At 41.0% G+C, this 20,180-nt stretch overlaps 1 protein-coding gene across 1 annotated transcript in view; it reads left to right on the top strand.

Moving 5' to 3' along the window:
- The first annotated feature begins 1,045 nt into the window (after nucleotides 1-1,045).
- The window catches only part of shank1 (SH3 and multiple ankyrin repeat domains 1), a 103,619-nt gene continuing 84,484 nt past the window's right edge, over nucleotides 1,046-20,180 (top strand). The window contains exon 1 of the mRNA XM_030735698.1: nucleotides 1,046-1,124. The gene's annotated coding sequence lies outside the window, so the exon portion shown is untranslated. The remainder of the gene's footprint in view (nucleotides 1,125-20,180) is intronic.

Raw genomic sequence — 20,180 nt, forward strand, 5'->3', positions numbered from 1 at the left:
TTGGCTTCTACTTGCTATTCAATTCAGCTCATCAGTAGAAAGCTCCTTCTCCACCCACGGTCCTCTTCGCCACCCCCACCCCCCCATGTATGATAATATGCATTGCAGCAGTGGCTTCCCTCATCCTGTTTTAGACATCTCTTTCATTCTTTATTCATATATCTCCGTGTGAGAGAACTGCTGCACAGTGCACTGTTCTGTATCTTTGATTTGGATAAATTGTTAGATTATGGAAGAAATAAATGAAAATTGTGGCTCTAATTGACATGTGTGGTTTTGCTGCTGATATTGCATAGTGATTATTGGATAATCTTTTCTGTATCTGTGTGCGTGAGTGTTCGTGGTGTGTGTATATCTCTGCACTGTTGGGTGGATCCCACTCTTCTTCTCTGTTCTGTGGTGCTTTCAGAGAGAGAGAGAGAGAGAGAGAAAAGAAGCAGATTCTTTTCACAGCTAAGAGTCTAACTCCAAAACATCAAAGACAGTAAGAGGGAGTGAGAGAAAGGGGGAGAGGAGGAAGGGGAGGAGAGGAGAGACAGATGTAAGGAGGGAGGGGTATGCCCTGTATCTGGGTAATGATGAAGGAGAGAGAGAGAAAGAGGGATGGAGAGTGAGACGGAGAGGTAAGGGAGGGGGGGTGAGGGAGAGCAGCCAGCCAACCAGTAGAGAGAGAGAAAGAGGAGAGAGAGAGAGACGGTGAGGGGGGCACTGTGAACAAGCTCAAAGGAGGGAGGGAGGAGGGGATGATAGTGAGCGAGGCATGGGGAGATTGCCGGACCAAAGAGATAGAAGTGTTACTACAGAGCTGCTGCCGCTGCTGGAGGACGAGCTGGGAGCCGAGGATAATGCTCCATACCTCCGCGTACAGCAGCACGCCGGACGCCTTGTAATTTCTTGTGGTGGTGGCGGTTGTGGAGGAGGAGGGTCTTGATTGTTGCAGCAGTGGTTGTCTTTTCTTTTTTTTTTCTTTCCTTTTCACTACATCTTCCTGCTCGCCCCTACTCACTCCTTATTCCTCTGCAACTGGCAACCGCTGGGCTCCCCCCCCCTCCTCTCTTTTCTACTTCTGTCCCCTTTTTTCCAGAGGAGGGATTTCTGTAATTCATCAGGGATTGTAGAAGACAGTAAGAATGTTTTCTGGCTTTTCTGCTTTTCTTTTTTTCCTTGACATGCATGGAAATGGAGTAGGGTGCATGCCAAAGCAAAAGAGTATGATTTTATTTTTGTGGAGGGATGATGATGGAGTCCAAAGGGTGTCTCTCTGTGTGTGTGTGTGTGTGTGTGTGTGTGTGTGTGTGTGTGTGCGTGTGTGTGTGTGTGTGTGCGTGTGTGTGTGTGTGTGTGTGCGCAGCAGGAGGTGGGAGGAAGGGAGGGGGTTTGCATGTTCAAGTTTACTGCATTGATGTGAAACATTAATTCCTGTGTCACATGGCTGTCTGTGCATGTAGAATCCCAGCTTTTAAATGAAAATATGCAGCAATTGCACAAAAATTAGAGGATCTGCTGAGGGATGCACAGACACAGGCAAGGCAAACGGAAGCAGTATTTGGCAGTGGATTACTCCTTATGCCAGCAGTGTAGCCAGTTTAGTCTTTCACAGGTTCATAGAGGCAAAAGAAAAGAGGGAGAAAAGTGTGGGGAATAAAAGAAGAAGAGGAAGAAAGCAGAACGGCAGGAAAGAACAATAAAAGACAAGACAAGGAATGAGTTAATTTATGTGCATCAGCTCTAAAAACTCATATAGGGAGAAATATGAGATATGTCAGCTCATAGATTTATCATTGTATCAAACTGATAATCCCACCCACATAGATTTGCATGCATGCCAAGGATTGCTGATGATCTGCTGCACAGAGGAATTCACTGCTCAGTGTTCACATTAAAAAGGCTAAACAGTGCATAAAATCACCAAGTAAACCACTTTGGATAACCTGACATATTGGCTGTAGCACATGGTATGCATGGATGAACATGGACACATATGCATGATTGCATTAGAAACGTGTGGACCGATGTACTCGGGAACAGACACAGTGGGCTTGCCATGAATTAAACAGCAGAAGAACTTATTGTCCAAACTGCTGTCCTCACACCTGAGTGACTGCTTCTACAAGAAAAGGGTCACCTTGCCAGCAGGGAACATGTGTTCGGTTTGCTCCTGTCATTATCTCGCCACCCGAGTTCAGCCTATCTATAGATGCCTTTGTCTCTACTGAACACAGCGGCACAGGAAGGTGATAGCGGGTCACTTTACATGGTACAAATAATTACACACAAGCTGCTTCTCTATTGAAAAGTGCTGTGCAGATCAGGAGGGTGGATTTCAGCATAATGAAGCGAAACTTCACACAAAAGAGGTTTCGACAATGAAAACTCACACATGCAATTCATGCTGTGTGTGCAATGTGTTCACATGACAATGGAAATTTGCACCACCATCAGTGCATTAGTTGTGGTTTTAGAGGAGCTTGTCGGCTGGCTTGAGGTGTAAAAGTGGAGCGTTTTCGTGTAGTGATGGTGGAGTTAAGTGTTGGTGAACAAATACACAACTCAGTCTTTGCTTTTGAGTGGTGCTCTAAGTTCAAACACACTCATCACATGCTGATGTCAAGCAGTCATTGCACACTAATGCACGCTACCAGCTCTCCATAGATCAGTGTCAGCGGCACTTCACTTGCTCATATAAAAGTAATAAGTTTCAGTCTGCACAGACACAATATATGGCACATTATAATACAAACCCATAAGTTTCAGATTTAATTGGCAAATCCACTCTTTCTGGGGGACATAGGTGATGGACTCACTGCATAGAGAGATAATGGCAGATCTGCATTTGGCTGTTTTTCACAAGCATCTATAACTCTTTACAGCGCCTGTGCTTATCTTTTATTACAGATATCCCATTTACTTGACTAACCCACATACTTATTTTGAGTTCAGCCCACAAAGGTCAGAGCCTTCTTTAAAGACCAGAAAAACACTGATATATTTTAAAAAAACAAACACATTAAACCATCAAAGTGAGATGGCAAAATGCAGCCAAACTCAAACAAGAGCTCAGCCAGGTTAAATTAAAGCAAATGTTTAGTTTTCACTTTAGCCCACTTTTTTTTTCACACCAGTGTATGCTACAATAGTCATGCAAGGATGAAAATTAACTATTAAAATTCATTATTAAAGTTCTCTCTAGTGTGACAAACATTTTATTTATCCATTACATTTTTCTTTGCAGAAAAGACAAAACCTTATTGTACTTTTAGTACAGTGGCTTTTCAATGGGGCAGTATGCTCTAAGGTTCTGCCATGGTACCCTTCACAGGGGGTATCTACTTGCAACCTTATTTGCACTTTACAGAGGTCATCCATCCATCCATCCATCCATCCAGTAACAGCTGGAATAGGAGGGCTATCCCAACTGTTCTAGGGCCAATGCACACCCTGGACAAATCACCAGTCTATAACAGGGTTAGCTAAAAGAGCCAGATGGCCATTCACACTCACATTCACACCTATGGCTAATTTAGAAGCACTGATTAACCTAACACCTTGCATTTCTTTGCAAAGGCCCCGCCCTGGATTCGAATTCAGGACCATCTTTCTGTGACGGGACAGTGCCAACCACCTAAACAGTAAAAACATAAAAAAATCAAAGAGTGAAATTAATATTTTACCTAATTTCTTCTTGGTGAACACAGTCAATTTTCTGATCCTGTGCCTTAAAATCAGTGTGAACATGTACAAATTTTGTTGCTGGAGAAACTGTATGACCCTCACAGGTAAATATGGACACACAGGGTTACAGCTGTCCCACTTTATGTGGCACTGCACATCATTTTTATCCCTTGTTCTCCTGTCCCACATGCTGACATAATGTCCCACATTTTGATTTTGGCTATCTATACTGTATGTGTACAGTACCAGTCAAAAGTTTGGACACACTTACCTAATTGCATTCATATGAATGCATGAGTGTGTCTAAACTTTTGACTGGTACTGTATATGTGTCTATATATTTTGCCTCACAAGAAACATGTGGCTCAGAATGTGATTCCCACTGAAACCCAAAGATGACAGTTTAGCAGTTTAACAGCTGCTGTGACACAAAAAGGGAATACACAAGTGTAAAAAGGCTGTTACATAAGATCACAAAATACATTTTATCTTTCATTTATGCTTATATGAAATTGGGAGCATTGCATTCAATAAAAAATATACTACGTGTCTCCTTCACATGATCCATGCCAAACCCTTTACATGCAGATTTTTATTTGTTAAATCATATGTCAACATTTCAGGCTAGCTCTCAGCATTGTTAATGTTTGTCTCACATTTAATTTGTTGGGATCTGGCCACCTTATATACCTTATGTTTCTACCTCTTGGTCCAGTAATTAGCCATAGGGAGCACATTGGTGTAGCTTGTATTGCAGGAACATAAATGTCTCTAAATGTCCTCAGGTTTGCCGTATTAACATAGTATCTGAAGCCTCAGAATGGCACAGAAAGAGAAGTCTGAGGGAGTGAAGTTTGGAGGTGCGGCCCAGATTCACCAAATCTAAATCTGTTATCTCGGCTCCCTGGGAGCTGAGTTTAGTCGATGTGGTTCAACAGGCCGACGCCTCTGTAGAGTGTTGATTAACTGACTCTCATGTCGTTTGTACTTCAGATGTTGTCGGGCTCAAAGAGAGTCAAGGTCCAACAATCAGGCACGACTTGCTGCCCTTGCAGCTGCGTCGCCATTCAGCTCATGTTAGCAGGAAAATACCATTAATTCCTTCTTGGTTGGTAAAGTGTTGTGAAACGGCACACTTTAGTTCCACTATGCACACAGAGGACACAGCACCCAGTTGACATTTCCACCCATGCAGATCCCTCTTTGGGGATCAAGGGACCAAAATCTCTTCTCGCCACTCATTCAGTTTAACAAAGCTTGACAAAAAGAGGATTTATCAGCACGCTAGGGCAGAGCTTACCTGACTCATGGGCGAAAAACAGGCCTTGACGGAGATAAATCTTGATTAATTGGAATTAATTGGATTATTTCAATCCATGTTTATTTGGAGTCTTCTTCCACAGGGGCGTGGGAAGGAAAGAAAGGGGATGAATGTTGTGACTTTTGGACTGATTATCCCTCTGTTCAGTTGTTGTTGTGGTGACATCTTGTCAAATCCTTTGTTTTCTCTAAGGGATTGCGTCTTCTTATTTTCAGTCTCTCTCCTGGTTTATTTGCCCAAGTGCAGGGAGTGGAGCACGACTTTCTTTTCAATATTTGCCACACTGCTCAGAGGGAGATGTATTTCATAACTCCAGATTTAGCCATCTCGTTTGCTCTCTCACTCTTTTCTCTCTTTTTTCCCTATCTCGCTCAATCCTTCCCCATCTCTTGTAAACGACTGATCTGGGACAGACAGGCGTCCCCTGCGCTCTGTCCTACTTCACTGTTGTCCTCTCTCTTGTTTCTCCTTCTTCCTTTTCCTCTGTCGTTTACCTCTATCCACCTTTCTCTTAGTGACTAGCTCTGTCTCGGTGTCTATTAATCATTTCACCGTCTGCGACTGTTTCATCATACCAGAGTGATGGTTCTGTCTGGTGTTAATAGGCTGTCAGGGTGTTTGGGAGACAGAGGTGCTATCATTACTTACAGTCCATTTTTCTCCACCTGACGTGATGCAGAAAATTGATGCTTGTCAGTGATGAAACACCTCCTGTTTGATTGGAAGGGAGGACATGATTAGGAGTGAGTGTAACTTTAGAAGCTTTGGTGAATGTAAGCTGATCAGAAAATCACCTGGTATGCCTACTGCACTTCTGCTAACAATAGAGCCTGAAAGATATTGGCATGGTAACGTGATGGGTTAATAATGGCTTAGGTGGTTATCTGCATTTATGGAAAGAAAAATGTGAGCTGTGTCTAGGCAACAATTTTAGCTAAACTTCAGTGTCATTTTATGGAGTCAGGAGCAACAACCATGTGGCCTGGAGGCACAAACCAGCTCGCCAAACAGTCCAGTCTGGCTCACTGGATGAAAATTGCAGTGAAGTTTGAAGAACTGGGCTGTATGCGGCTCATTAACTAAAATACGTTTTATACCAAGTGAACATGTTTTTGCTGCATTTGTGTTGGCGGTCTCTCCACTGAGAAAAAAAGGCCCTCCTTATCTGCTAATAAAACACAATCCACTGGCATGTTTCGAAGGCTGCCACATATGTCACTGCATTCAATGAAGAGGCCGCCCAATACGACTATGACTAAGATGGGTGCAGCCTTGTTGTGCCTCATGACTGTTGCATTACACGTGGTAGAGGGAATAGGTTCAGTAACATCACTGTTTACTCTTTAAATTACAGTTTTGATAGAGTGAACGTGAAAGCCAATTTTCACTGGAGCTTTTCAAATCTCAGTCTGGCCTTGTGACAAGGACACCTCGTGCATTTCAAAATTCTCCTATCCTTAGGACACGAGGTTGTTCTTTTTTTTTTTTGCTTTTGAGGAACTGTGCAACTGATTACATTTGGGGATGCTTTTGTAAAAAAGAAAAGATGGTTGGTTAGTAGTTTATTGTTCAAAATGTTTTCATTTCCAGTTATGGTAACTAATATTTTTTCTAATGTGAAACAACCCCATCCCATAGTCTTTATCATATGCAAAGACTTTGAATGTTATCAGTCTAAGTGGCTGTATCCATCCATCCATCCATCCATCCATCCATCCATCCATCCAATTCATAGTTGTGTGGTGGGCTGGAGTCTATCCCAGCTGTTTTGGTGTGAGAAGCAGGATACATCCTGGACAGTTTGCCAAAGTGCAGGGCTGCTTTGATGATTAAATCTGCATCCATGTGCTACAGCTGAAGGTTTGAGTTTCATTTCTGCATGCTGAGACAGCCGCAGTGCTGAAAGTTTGATGTCACTGTAGTTTGGTACGTTCAGAAGTCAACGTTTTCTCATTTGCACCATTAAAGATGATGATCTTGATTTCACCCAGTAGCCTGAGTTTAAGCATTACGGCCATCTCCATCCTGGATTTTTTTAAAGTAAAAAGTGAACACATTTGGAAGAGATAGTGAAAGCTACCTAAGTTACCTGTTATTTAGTGCTAAATAGCATGCAGATATGTTAAGGTAAATAAAAGGCCAGAACTGGATGAGCTATGAGTACAGCTGACCATGCAGCATGTCATATAATTTGTCAAACAGTTCCATTAGAAGTGCTCTACAGGGTAACACCAACACTAACACAGCCAGTTTAGTGACTCTAATGAGCTCAGGTGATGTCTAGCACAAAGATAGTGGCCTAGTTGGCACACATTTGTCACTAGAAGTGGCCTTGCCTCTAATTATGCATAATTTTAATTTCACCTTTAATACAACTTAAAAGGGCGATTATTAAAAAAAAATCACCATTATAGATGTTAGAAAGGTGTAAACGAGATGTAAACGTATTTATACATTATATTGCCAAAAGTCTTTGTTCGTCTGCCTTCACATCATATGAACTTGAGTAACATCCCATTCTTAATCTATAGGGTTTGATATAATGCTGGCCCACCCTTTGCAGCTATAACAGCTTCATCTCTTCTGGGAAGACTTTCTACCAGTTTTATGAGTATTGTTATTGGAATATTGACCATTTTTCCAGAAGTGCATATGTGAGGTCAGACACTGATGTTGGACAAGAAAGCCTGGCTCACAGTTTCTATATTGAGGTCAGGACTCTGTGCAGGCCAGTCAAGTTTTTTCACACCAAACTGGCTCATCCATGTCTTAATGGTCCTTGCTTTGTGCGTCATGTTGGAACAGGAAGGGCCAAAACTGTTCCCACAACGTTGGGAGGATGAAGCTGTCCAAAATGTCTTGGTCTGCTGAAGCATTAAGAGTTCCTTTCACTGGAACTAAGGAGCCGAGCCCAACTTCTGAAAAACAACCCTACACGATAACCCCCCTCCTCCACCAAACTTTACACTTGGCACAGTGCAGTCAGACGAGTACCGTTCTCCTGGCAACCACCAAACCCAGGCTCACCTGTCAGATTGCCAGACGGAGATCTGTGATCCGTCACTCTAGAGAACATGTCTCCACTTCTCTAGAGTTCAGTGGTGGCAAGCTTTACACCACTAATGCTTTGCATTGCGCTTGGTGATGTAAGGCTTGAATGCAGCTGCTTGGCCACAGAAACCCATTCTGTGATTGACTGCAGAAAGTTGGCTACCTCTGCTCAGTTGATTGCGGAATATTTAGTAGTGAGGACATTTCACAGCTGGACAGGTGACATCCTATCACGGTACCATGCTGGAATTCACAGAGCTCCTGAGAGTGACCCGGAGGTTTCCACTGCTTAAATAAATTTTTATTCAAAAGACCCTTGAGCCTAATGAGAATGCCATTGTGCAGATTTTTTTTCTGTGCTAAATCCTATACCTAACCATTGGGCAGATTAAATTTTTTTATCTAATGGCATTGCTTTGGAGATCATCAGAACTATTTAAGTCACTCAGTACAAAGGTTGTTGAAATATTTCTCCACATTGCCAACTGTGGATAGAAGCCAGAGCACTAAAAACAGTGCAGTTTATGCTGATGTGTGTGATTAATTTCATAAGTACTTGTCATTTGTCTTGTATATTATGTTTCATTCTCACTTTCTCATACCTTGTCTCAGTGGGTGATAATTAGAGGGGAGGTTTGTTGGGCGTTTGAGGGTGGAGGGCTTTGACCAGAGTCCTCCATGCATCATCAATTCACTCTCAGTTTATTAGGGCTAATTGCACCACTGAGAGGCATGGATTTGGGGGGTGGGGGGTGGGGGGGCTTTTTAAGTTCTCCCAACAGTAATCACTGCATCATCAAAGTGGGGTTGCTATATTTAGCAGGAGCAGCAGATGCATGGCGGCAGTGGAGCAACGCTGGCCCAGGATGATGATCAGAGCGTAGGGTGGAGTGTAATTTGTGTGTGTGTTTCTGTATCTGTGCACAAAGCTGAAGGCAGAGGCATAAGTGTCAGCCGGAGGATGTAATGCTGCATTCAGGTCCTGTGGGAAAGACAGCAGATATGAGCCTCCTACTTGAAAGCACTGTTTGTATCAGTTTTCAGGCAGCAAATTCAACCTCAGGGATTGGCAGCTACAACAACAATACAGAAAATTAATGGGCACAGTGAATGATTTTTCAATGGCATTAGTGTTTGATTTTTTTACTTAAAGGGGAATGCTCATATCTTGAGCACATATATTGATTGAAAACAGTTGAAAATAATCCTAACTTACCTCATAGTGAGATTTGATGTAGTATTGTCTTTAGTATTGTCTGAAACCAGCTGTTTTTGCTCCCTTCCCTTTCTTTTGAGTACTTACTTCTGATTGGCTGCCTCTCGTAAGTAATAGGTATGAATGGCAGCCAGAACGTTGTCCCTGACACGACCATACTAGGGATATCCACTCTCACTGATGCCATATAAAGCCAAGAGTAGAAAAAAACTGTCTCATACTGTTGAAACATTATGTGTATGACTGGGAATAAGGAGAGGCATAGTAGGTCCACTTGAAACGTCAGTGTATGTGATTTTTTTTTTTTCCAAATAAATGTGACAATAATGGTTGATTTCCTCTGTCCAAACAGTCATTTATATTTTACATGTGTTTTAGCAGCCAAAAATGTTAAAGATAATAAAAAAAATCAATTTTGATTCTTTCTTTGATCTCAAATGAGTTCAAAGACAAAAACACATCTCTATTTTTGCTGATAATCCCAATTTTAGTCTCCCTGCAGCAGCATTCAGAAGAGTTTCCAGCCACAGTGAGTACTTCATGTTCTCTGCTCTGTGAGAGGCTCATTTAATTTAACTAAAGAGTAAAACATATAAGCTTCAGAAGGCGTACGCTAGCATATTTTGAAGTCAAGCCATTTTTGAATAGCAGGTGGTGTTGTTGGCAGATTTTGAATTGTTTCATTATGCTTGAGTCGGTCGTTAATGTGTCTCCTGTCAGCTCAATGCAGGACCTTTGTGGTGTCACTGAGATGTCCACTGACACTGGTGTCATCGTGTGAGACTTGATGCTTTGTGCAAGCTTCAGCCCGTGTCAGGTTCACTCCTTGTTTGTGAAAGGTGCCTCAGTTCAGTCCCAGTGTGTCCCTGTTGTGGAAACACCTGCAGCTGTCCATAGTTTAGCTGTTGGCTCTGCATTTTCCAGTTTAGTGATTAACTATGACATTAAAAAAATGCTTAATTTCCTCTGCCTCTGCGACCTCTTACTGTATCTCAATTTGTTACTGAGTCTGAGCAACAAAGACTGGAGCCTAATTTAATTCACTTCCACTGAGCGGCGGCCTTCTGCTTCCACATCTCATTACAGTCAAACTGTAACCGGTCTGTCATCAATATGCAATGTGTTATTTTTGGTTTTAATACTGATTTTCTCTCTCTGTGCCTGCCTCATACTTCACCAATGAACTTGTCATGGTGACAAAAAAAAGCCCAGATTTTATGTTAGCAAATGTGGCATTAATTATAAATCTGAGGAAAACTGAACTAATATTCTTTAATTTTTCTTACAGGCAAAATGATTTTTTCCCCCCCAAAACATTCTTGTAACTGTGCTGAGAGCAGAAACAAGCTGTTTAAACATCAGTCCATTAATTATTTATCTAATGTGAGTTGATAGGTCAATTATGGATTTACAAAATGATGACACCTGCCCACCTTTCCATTATTTTTGTGTCCCTGTATGTTATTTTTCATCTGTTTGATCACATCTAGCCTACTGATACCTGTCCATACATGAAATGTCACAGTCTGTGGGTTTTGTTAGGTTGTTATGAGTTTTCTGTTGAGACTCTTTAGTTTACAGTTTTGAGATTTTCTTTATTTCTCTAATTATAGTAAGGATTTTTATGGTTGTGCTGATTGTCTCTAGTTTCTGTTTAATTGACTGATTGTTTTTTTTTCTTGCTACTTTTGTCATGTCATTTTATTTAGTGTTTATTTCTTGTATTTTAGTTTAGTCTAGTCTCCCTGGTGTCATCTTGTACCTTGTTGTGAAGACTTTGCTTCTGTTATGTGAGTCCCCTTGTAGTTTCTTCCTGTTTTATTTTGTTAGCCCTCTGTCCCTGTGCCTTGCTGTTAGTTTTACTTCCATCATTGTTGTCTTAATTAGTTCCAGCTTGTGTCCTTATCCTGGTGTTTCCAGTCTAACTGATTACCTCCTGTGTCTAATTTAAAGCCTCTGTTTTCCTTAGTAGATTTTTTTTTTTTAAAGAATTATTTCCCAGAAATCTGTAATTGGGTCTGCAATCTGCAAACCTTGACATGGACTTCATATTTTTGATCTTTAATTTGTGAAAAAGTCAATGTTTGGAAGGGTTGGACTGCTTGGTGAATGGTCAAAAGTTCATTCATTGCTCATATCAGACACCTAAGCTCGAATCATACACATCACATTGTTTCACACTTCATTTCTATTCTTTTTTGGTTTAGTCTAAGCATTAAAACTTTTGTGTTGGGTTAGGCTCATTTAGGTTTAAGTTTTTTAAAACTGCTGTGTCAAGTTTACAAAAATATCATGTTTGGGTTAAAATAAAACCCTTAACACGTCTTTTAAAGTGCTGTTTTCTCGGTTGCCATGGTGACGCATCCAGGTGTTGTTTGGACTGTTGAAAATACAAAAGGTACAAAGTCATGCTAACTGAAAGAAAAAAAAAAAAGACAGTTTGTGTCCAGGAACGCAAACAAATAGATATTTTACTGTGACTGCTGTATAATTATGAGGGTTCTTAAAATGTCCAAAATAAAACAGAATCTTTTATCTGGACCTCAAAGACCTGGATGGATGGATGGATTGATGGATGGATGGATGGATGGATGGATGGATAGATGGATGGATGGATGGATGGATGGATTGATGGATGGATGGATGGATGGTTTGCTGGATGGATGGATGGATTGCTGGATGGATGGATGGATGGATGGATGGATGGATGGTTTGCTGGATGGATGGATGGATGGATAGATGGATGGATGGATGGATGGATGGTTTGCTGGATGGATGGATGGTTTGCTGGATGGATGGATGGATGGATGGATTGCTGGATGGATGGATGGATGGATGGTTTGCTGGATGGATGGATGGATGGATGGATGGATGGATGGCTTGATGGATGGATGGATGGATGGATTGCTGGATGGATGGATGGTTTGCTGGATGGATGGATGGATGGATGGATAGATAGATGGATGGATGGATGGATTGCTGGATGGATGGATGGATGGATGGATGGATGGTTTGCTGGATGGATGGATGGATGGATGGATGGATGGATGGATGGATGGTTTTCTGGATGGATGGATGGATGGATGGATGGATTGCTGGATTGCTGGATGGATGGATGGATGGATGGATGGTTTGCTGGATGGATGGATGGATGGATAGATGGATTGCTGGATTGATGGATGGATGGATGGGTGGGTGGATGAATGCATCAATGGGTGGGTGGATGGATAGATGGTTTATTTCAAACAAATAAAGTTCAAAAACAAGGTTGGTATCAGACATACACAAACTCGTGTAAATCAGTGTTTTAAGTCAGAAAGGGAGCAGATACAAGTTTAATACTTATAAAGACTCCTTTATGTAAAAATGAATAAAAAAGCCCTAAACTTTATACAGGCTGCCTGCATTCTCATAGCTGTAGATATGTTCACATAACAATAATAATGGACAACAGTAATATCTGGAAGGCGGACTTTGTCCTTATTTGGAATTTTTTTTGGGACAGACCTTGTGGAAGACTTCAGCTGGATTCAGCTTGGCTCTTCTCTTTCCATTGTAGTGATTAACTATGACATTTGAAAAACCAAGCTTAATTTCCTCTGCCTCTGGAACTGCTTCTAAACCACATTATTGTACCTCAATTTGTTACTGCAAGAAAGAATAGAGCCTAATTCAATTCATCTCCACTGAGCGGCAGCCCTCTGCTTCCATATCTCATTACAGTCAAACTGTAACTGGTCTGTCATCAAGATGCAATGTGTTATTTTTGGTTTTCATGCTGATTTTCTCTCTCTGTGCCTGCCTCCTCCTTCACCAGTGAACTTGTCATGGAGAGAAGTGTGTGTTGGTGTGTGTGCATGCACCATGCAGCTGCTTGCTGTGTGTCCGTTAGCACCGGCAGTAGGCAGCAGTGGGTGTTTTAAAGTTTATGGGAGATGATGAATCGGCGTTGTACAGGCCAGGGAAGGCTTGGGCGTCTTGCTGCATTATTAATGGAAACACAGCTGGTTGTATTTATAGTAACAGTGGAAGGGGGCTGTGGCAGCGTGAATGGGAGGTGATATATGAGATACAGTACACTGTTGCAGCTTGCCTGGACATTAGACAGCTTAGCTGACAGAGAGGGCATACTTGCACATATTCAACACATTCTCCTGTGATCTCTGCACTTGAGGTGTTTCATCAGAGGAGGCGAGTAGGCAAAAAGAAGTGCCACCGACGATTAGATAGTTGTTAGTCTAAGCTATAGGAGGAAGGTGATTGTAGCAGAGTCAGAAGAAGCAGACAAGCGAGGGCGTATGGAAAGAGGCAAAGGGGATGCGGCCTATACAGGAGCCGTTTGATGTGAGACCGTATTGATTGGCCCACATAGCTTAGATTAAAACAGCCGATATGTGACGATTTTCTTCCTCTGGTTGGAGTTTATGAAGTCTGATTGAATCTGTGGCTCGAAGTCATTCTGCTTTTGTTACTTATCTGCCACTTTCAAGCCAGATAACAAAAAGCACAGAAGACCACATCAAAAGTCCCAGTGAATCCTCAAAGTGAAGGACAAGGATGTGAAACAGTTCTTTTTTTAAACAGGAGAGGAGGCTTGTTAGGAAATCAAAGCTGGAGAAACCAGACGGAGTTATGATAAAGACATGTTTACAGATCAGCTTGTTTGAAGGTGTGTGCAGCTCTGTGACCAGTTATAGGAAAAAGTATTCAGATCCAGTACTTAAGTAGAAATGAGAACATGGTGAAATGCTATGACTTCAAATATAAAGAAGCTTCTTCAAGCTGAGTAAAGCTCTACAACACTAAGGAAGAGAATGATGCTGATGCTGCAGCTCCAAAACAAAATCATCTCCCTTTGAAATGAGGCAAAGCCAGTCAAGGTAGATGTAAAGTAGGATACACAGCCTCTGGATAATATAACTAATATGCAAAGCATTGAAAAGGGCTGTTTATTTTTGTAACTCAGTTAGCTACTTTTCTCTGTTGTACAACTTTTAAAGTTAACCAAATAGTGGAAAAATACCTAATCTACCCAAGTCAAAATGTAACAAAAGTACAAAAAAATATTTTAGTTAAAAATATCAGATAAAAACAGAAAATTACTTCTTTGATTATGATGATGTATTATATCTACATACAACATAAATGCTGTTTTCTTTATTAAATGTATTGATGCATTAATGTTTCAGGGACATGATACACTACTGTGCATTTCTGAAGGCATCATGGTCACTCTAAAGACGATATTCCCTCCTGAGATGTCCTTTTTATCAGAGGGCCACACTGACCCTGAGAACAGAACTGAAACAAATGTAACCAAACACAAATCCACATAGATGTTCTGATATTTAAATCAACCTGTATCCTGCTAGTTGTATTCTATGCACCAGTGTACAGGTCAGTGATGATACCTATTGCATTGGAATCAATTCAGCAGAGACATTGCAGTCATTTGCCTTGGAATTCAAAGCAAAATGCTACAGGTTTCTTTTTTCTTTTCCTTTTAAGACATCCTGGGCTGGATTATGATGGGCTGTTTTTGTTTTTTTTTTGTCCATGTGTGGCCTTCTTGGAAGTCAGTGATTTTTGTCTGTCAGCAAGACTACAACAAACTACAATGTTGAAGCTAATGAAACTTGGTGGAGAATGGGCAGCAGAAGAAAACTGGTCAGGAAAGGAATTTCTGAAGATTGAAACACATAAGATGTTTATCAGCTTGATGGCAAAAAGCTTATTTAGGTGTCCCAAGATTTAAAAAAAAGAAAAAAAACCCCAAACATTTCTTGCCTTTTGAAAGTAAAACTAAAAAGAGATTTATTATTCTTAAGAGTGATATCGTATGTTTTGCAGGAGAGAACCTTGTGCTTCAAAGTAAACAAAACCCAGAGGTGTCACATAAATGTGTTTTGGAGTAAAAGGCACAATATTTGTCTCACACATGCAATTGTGTTGTAGTATAAATAGCATAAAAATGGAAATCTCAAGGAAAATGTTAGCTACTGTAACATACAAATATTGGTGTGAAGTTGATAAAATAAACCTCTTAATGCTAACTGCCTTTGCATAGCCTATATGGAAAAAGCCCCTTGTGCAGAAGCGTTAATGGGTAAAAGCTGTGTTTGGGATTCTGTATCTGAGAAAATAGAGTTTTCATTCAAAAGTGTTGAAACGTGAAGCCACAGACCCTCCTCGAAGAAGTGCTGATTCAGCCACTGCTGCACCGCAGGGAGCTGAAATCTCCCTTCACTCGGTCAGAGAACGCTTTCTCACACCATGACAGCTTTGTCTTGCTTTTGTCCTTCTCTACCTCATTTTGAGTGTTCTTAAGTATGAATCACTCTCCTGTCTCCTTATGGAAGGCACTGAATTCCAACTACTGTATAAAACCTGTCTTTAGTGTTGTCAGAGCTGCATGCTCATCACAAACCCAGCTTTGGTCAACTCCCAGCGGGTCGAGATCAAAACTCGAATTGCTTTGCCGACTCTGCTGACGGTTGGCAGTTTCTGACAACACTTCAAAGGACGTTGTTCTGAGAAGAGAGGAGCAAAACAGAAATCCAGCAGGCTGTGGTGAACGTGACCGACAGGGAGACATGTGAAGTTGGTTGGGCCTACAGAATACAACAGAGATGACCCGGAGGTTGCCACATGGTCAGCCTCCCATTTGGTGCCTGGAGCAGTGGAGCAGCGTCCTTTAATATTTCACAGCCCCTCATATGTTCAGGCAGCCTCCTTCCCTACAGCTACTCCCATTCTGGCTTATTTATTCATGACCTCCCCATGCTCTGCCAACTAAAACCCCCACATGGCCCTCACTGAGGGCCTAGATAGCAGCAAGTGGGTCCTGCAACTTTGTGCCGAGCCACCACTTCAGCTCCACAGCCAGACCAGAGACAGGAGTCTGTGCGACCGAGGGTATTACTCAGCTCTCTGAAACAGGCTGCAATATAGCTGATAGCCAGAAAAAAAAAGAACAGATTCTGTGCAGTCCCATGGAGATTTAGCGGCGGTGACGAATAAAGCTAATTAATTAGCAAGCTATTTGAAAGTGATCTCAGTTCTCTGGCTCCCCAGCTGATCGGCTGTCTTCATCTCTTCTGTAGACAGGAGCTTGAACAAACACTGTGCCCAGATCCACATGTGTAAAGATCAACAGCGTTTGTGCTTTACGAAGCTTCAGTTTGTTATTATTAAGCAGAGCCGAAATGATCAAGTAGGTGAAGAACAGAAAAATATTCAGCAGCTAACAATTACAATCATTTTTCTTTTTTCTTTTTTCTTTTCCTCCTTTCATTTCATGCTTGATTGTATATCTTCCACTTTCATGCTGCTGAGAGGACTAAACATGACATTTTAAGATGTGACCTTTCCTCTGTTTTATGATATTATTTATTTATTATGTGTAGAAACTCATTTACTGTACTAATATTTTGCTAACTGAAGTTTCAGAGCATGCCCTTTTCATAAATATACTGTATTCATATCTGAATGCATTGCAAAAAAAAAAAAAAAAAGTTGATTAAGGTGACCTGAAATTTGTGGTTGATTTTTTTAAAGGGTTTTAAATGGTCGTTGTGTTTAACTAGTTGACCTCATATTCACAGTCTGCTCCAGTAAGAGCTCCACCAGAGCTGCAAATCTCTGACATCACTGACATCCCAACATTGTAATTGGCAGTTGCAATGATGACACTGGAGCAACGTCAATATGATGGAGCAACACTAATGACATCAGAAACATCATCCTTTAAAGTCTTATGAGTTAGTGCATGTACAGCACCTCATTTTTTCAGAAAAGCAGTGGTGATTGACAGGACTTGTCACCATGGTAACAAAGAAAATGGAGTAAATCTTGTTGCAGATAATTTGCATTCTAATGTGATTATCTTTTTTATCTTTTAAGCTCACTGAGATATTTTGTTGCTGTAATCTAACCAAACAGTGAAGGTAATAAACAAAATAATATACAAGCTACAATAATGAAGCCTCCCGTTTAACAGCGCTGTTTTTGAGATGCGCCGCCTCCTCTGTGTTATTGAAGCCAGTACTGAAGGTGCAAAAACTGCAGTTCCTCTAATCTCGTTTGAGGTTCCACAAGCAAGTAAATCCCCATAGACTCCCATGTTAAAATGGCCAGATTTACTCCATTAAAAAGTGTGTTTCCATTGTGGTAAAATTTCCCCTCTTCATGACAGCTACATGTGGGTGATGTTTTTGTAACTCCTCCAGCTGGATACTGGTGAGGCTTAAAGTTGAAGGTTGTAGCAGCTTTGACTGACAGGTGTGCAGACACAGGGAGATGTATCTGATTGTCTTCTGGGACTCATTTCCTCTCACTCGAGTCACTCAAAAGGATCTCTCCTGTGCGTTTGTGCTGTTGGTGCCTTTTGGACCATTTTAATGGATTATATGACCACTTATTTGACTTGCTATGTGGCCCCCACCCTCCAAGACATTAAGTTTCAGCTTTGGAGAATGAAATTCTTGTGTTTTATCTGCCTGTTACTTTGGACTAAGTAGAAGACAAACTAAAGAGTTACCATTTAAGCTTTTTTGGGTCAAACCTAACTGAATGTTTAAGGCCATGATAAAATTAAGGCTTCTGCAATAGCTTTTACAGTTTGTTATGCTATAACTGCCAAAAGGTTTTCAGAATGAGAACTGCTGCTGGTTATTGGGTAAAATCTGAGCAGCTTTGTGTTTGGTTCAGACGCTCATCTGCTGTCAAGATTTTATGAATTAACAACCTAACTTCAATTTGATTATAGGGTAAGTGGATTAGAGCATTTGTATATGAATCAACATTACAAGTGACCTGAGAGGTCCACAGAAGAAAGAATGAATGCCATCTGAGAGGCACAAGAGAAAGAGAAATCTTATTACATTACTGTGGGTAATTATGAATTTCCTGACTTGAATGAGGCTGCTTCCAGCTAACATTTATTAAATTGAAATGACTATTCTCTAAAGCACGGTTTTGACTGTAAAACACTTTGTTGGAAAACTAGATTTGGTAGCCTGAAGTAACACCATTTTGATCCACAGGGAATTAGGCTACAGGGTCACTTTTACCCCTCAGGATGAGCCTACATGCTTATTTTTGCTCGTGTTTTTATGTACTTTCATACACCCACTCACATCTTCACTATAAACCACTGTTGTCTATATATAGGAATCCCTCTTGGGGGGGTGTTTTATTCCTTTTTGCAACATGTCTACATTTTCTCCCTGTACCACAATGCTGCTTCTTTTGATGCTCAAAGAGGGAGTCAGAATTGGATAGATGTCTTTGGGCTTTGTGCTGCTGTGAAGAGGTTTTTAATTCTTGTAAGCATGAATGTCTTGGCTAAAACGTGTTGTTTTTGGTTTATGGTACAAGATAGATTGAAGTAACTCAGTGTTTCCAAAAGAATTAGGCTTTATCTGTGGTGGGCAGGTGGCGTGTATGTGAGAAAGTAGGTCCAAGTTTTATTAAACAATAAATAAAAAGCACCCTATTTCCCTGGTCAAGTATTCGTGACAAATAAAAAATGGAGCAATATAAGCAGCTGCTTCTGCAGTAATCCTTGTTCTGTGCTGCAGTCTCTGTGAGCATCCAGCATAGAATAACAACTGCTGTCACCATCATAACAATTACTAGGTTCTTTAACCATTTTTAAACATTCTTTAAAATTTTGCGAGAGAAAAAATAAAGTTAGCAGCGCAGTAGGAAACAGTAGACCTTGGTGGACCTTGGTGAAATACACTGGTGGAAAACTGGTCAGCCTGCTGGTAGGGAAACACCAGACAAGAAAGTCCAGCACTCACCGGCAGTGGAACTTTCTTTTTTTTTTTTTAGCCTGTCATGTCTGGCTGTTTTCGCAATTGGAAAGATGATCTGAATGCAATGCTGTACCAAACATATTTGCTTTTACAAGAACAGCTCTAAGTTTTCTATGGGCTATTCTTGTTAATTTTTGTATTTTATTTTTTATTTAGTTATTTATGCCAGGCCTGACAGGCAACAAGGAAAGGGATAGAGAAGAGGGGGGAGAAAAGAAAAAAAAAAAGGGGGGGAGAAAAATACTCAAAGATATACATACATACATACATACACACATTCACATGTCTATACAACTGCATATACATATACACACATACACACAAAAGCAGTGGAACTTTCAAAGTAAAACCAAGCAGACTGACCACAAGTAAATCAATCCCAGACAAACTGTAACGCTGCAACTTTGTAACGCTCTGGTTGCAGATATACTTCTGGTATAGGAGTCTTGCTTTGGGACCTCAATAATCTTTTTCTCGATGACTTTATTGCTTCAGTCACTTAGTTTCAAGTCACGAGGAGTACAATAATGAATTATTATCCTTATTAGCATCAGAAAGGAGGATGGACCAGGATGCACTCATCGTTTGGCAATTTTTCACCGTCAGATGGCTGTGGTGAAAAAACATTTATACAGCTGATGATAAAGATAGTAGCATTCTCTTGCACACATGAACAGAACAGGATGTTGAAAACAGAAAAGCCCGTCTTTCGTGATACATCACGGCTTTTATAATTTCAGCCACGCAGTCTTAATTTTTCAGCCCTGGAAGTTGCTGCTTGAGGTAAACATGGTAAATATCACACCTGCTTCCCACCGGCTTGATCCCCAGCGTGCACCACTGTATCTGAACATAGCCTCACAGAGCCACCAGCCACTGTTAACAGGAACTCTAGCATTGCCGCTTGTGTTCCTGTTAGCATGTTGAGTGTAGTTATGGTGGGATGGCGAGTGAAGGCTGCACAGAAGGGAGATTCTGGGACACCAAATGTGCTGGTGTTCTTTTCGGAGGTGTCCTGAGCCTAATTCTGTGAAATTTCCATGATGAGAACACCAGTGATGCTGTTGCACACTTCCTTTCAAACTCAAACCAGGTTCCT

This window comes from Archocentrus centrarchus, chromosome 8 (genome assembly GCF_007364275.1).
Source record: "Archocentrus centrarchus isolate MPI-CPG fArcCen1 chromosome 8, fArcCen1, whole genome shotgun sequence".
Classification (NCBI taxonomy): domain Eukaryota; kingdom Metazoa; phylum Chordata; class Actinopteri; order Cichliformes; family Cichlidae; genus Archocentrus; species Archocentrus centrarchus.